Here is a 1,942-nt window from a genome sequence, read left to right on the forward strand (position 1 = left end):
GTCAGCCTCAAGCCCTCACTTCCATATCTTCCAAACCATCACCAACTGGAATGTATCCCCTCTGGAAATGTCAGCCAAAATAAACCCTTTCCTTCCTACTATAATTTCATCATGATATTTTTTTTGTTGTTTGTTTTAAATTTTTATTGAATTTTTGTTTTTTCATACAAAAAATCATCTTTATACATCTTTCCCTTTTGGCACACTCCTGTAACTCCCCCCATGAGTTCATACATTCTGTCATATGTTTTAAGGCCTATCATGTAAAGTTAGTGTCCCAAGATATACCTCAGTGCAAGATCATCCACTGACATCTATTCAGCCGATATAGAGTCCCCCCTTTAAGAAGATCTGCTATTCCTAACCTAGCAATAATCAGCTGCCAATAATTCTTCGACTAAGATTGGGGCCTGCTGTTCATTTCCATGATTCTTTGCTGTGTTTTTGCCTAATTAGCTTTACAGGGGTCTTTTGAATGTTGAAATCATTTCTGTAGGCTCCTATGAGAAAAGTCTCATGAGCTTGTATGATTATTTCCATATGGTCATGTACCTCCTCCCTGGCTCTTGCAATCTTTATACCCTCTCTTCTGCAATGGTCCCTGAGCTCTGGGATGGTTGATTTTAATATAGGAGTCCCATCCAAGAACTCACACTCTGCAGACTCTTATTACCTGTATTTTGTCCATTTGTGACCTTTGCATTCCTGGCCCTCTGTTGCATGAAGTAGTTTCATTGATGAGGACTGAAAGATGCATTATTGTTCTCTGCATGCCTTGTTCTATGTTCTGTCAGCCTTAGGTGTAGAGGTTTCATCCTACATGTGCCACTTAGGCTTGGGAAATTCACAGACAATCTCCATGTGTGACCAGTTGTGGAACTCTAATTATTTCTGTCTCTTGAAAAAAATGCTTCTTTAATGCATTGTGACTAGAATACTTGTCTCTAAATTTTTAGATCCATATTTTGAACATAGTAAGAAATTACATTTGTTTAGGAATGTGACAGCCTTGAATTTTAGTCTAAAACCTAATACCTCTCCAACTATGTGTATTTGGCTAGGTTTACAGAATGACACAAGAGTTTCCTCTCATTGAGTAGGCTTTAAGTCCATTTAGGTAGCTGTTGATTGCCCAAACGATAAAAGTGCCACTACAGTATCAGTGTTGTTTCCTGTGCTGATCATTGATGTGATTTTTAGCCCTTGAAGCTGGGATTGGACCATCGATTGATGTTCCCCCTTACCAGCTTCTGTAGTGTTCTCCAAAGCTATGAGAGCTAGCTTTCAGGAGAGGTGGCTTCCAGGTGACTTCCACCTCCATTGCCACAAATCCCGTGTCCAAAGTATGTCCTGATTTCAACAATAGGGTTTTACCATTATGTTCTGGGAGAGAATCAAGGACTGTGGTAATAGACTGTATAATTTTGGGAGTCTTTTGGACTACCATGGGCAACAACTCAAAGGACGGTTTCTCCTGTCTGGCACCTTCAGCTATGATCATGGACTCATGAAGAGATAGTGTATGTGCAATTTTTCAGTAGATTCTTTGGGTTAATACTATTTCCTCTGGTTTTTATACTAGCTAGGCACTATTCATCTCTCCTCTTTCTCTCCCTGTCTTATACTCCCTCCCTGCCCTCCCAATTGAAGATGTCTCCACTTTCCCCATTTCTCCCCTGATAATTCCTGTGTGCTATGATCCCATCTCTCTTGAGCACTTTTTTCCCCTTTATTCCCATAGTTCCGTGTTATGATGGCTAATCCCGGGTGTCAACTTGACTGGATCTGGGATTAACTGAAATGAAAGAGATCTTGATTGGATCATCTGAAGCTGGAAGGCACACCCTAAATGTGGGTGTTAACTTCTGATGGCAGCTGTATAAAAGGCCAAGGCAGAGAATGCCAGGCTTCTTGCTGCTTGCCTTCTCTCTCGCTGGTGAGT

This window comes from Nannospalax galili, unplaced genomic scaffold, assembly GCF_000622305.1.
Source record: "Nannospalax galili isolate Female #2095 unplaced genomic scaffold, S.galili_v1.0 scaffold79, whole genome shotgun sequence".
Classification (NCBI taxonomy): Eukaryota; Metazoa; Chordata; class Mammalia; order Rodentia; family Spalacidae; genus Nannospalax; species Nannospalax galili.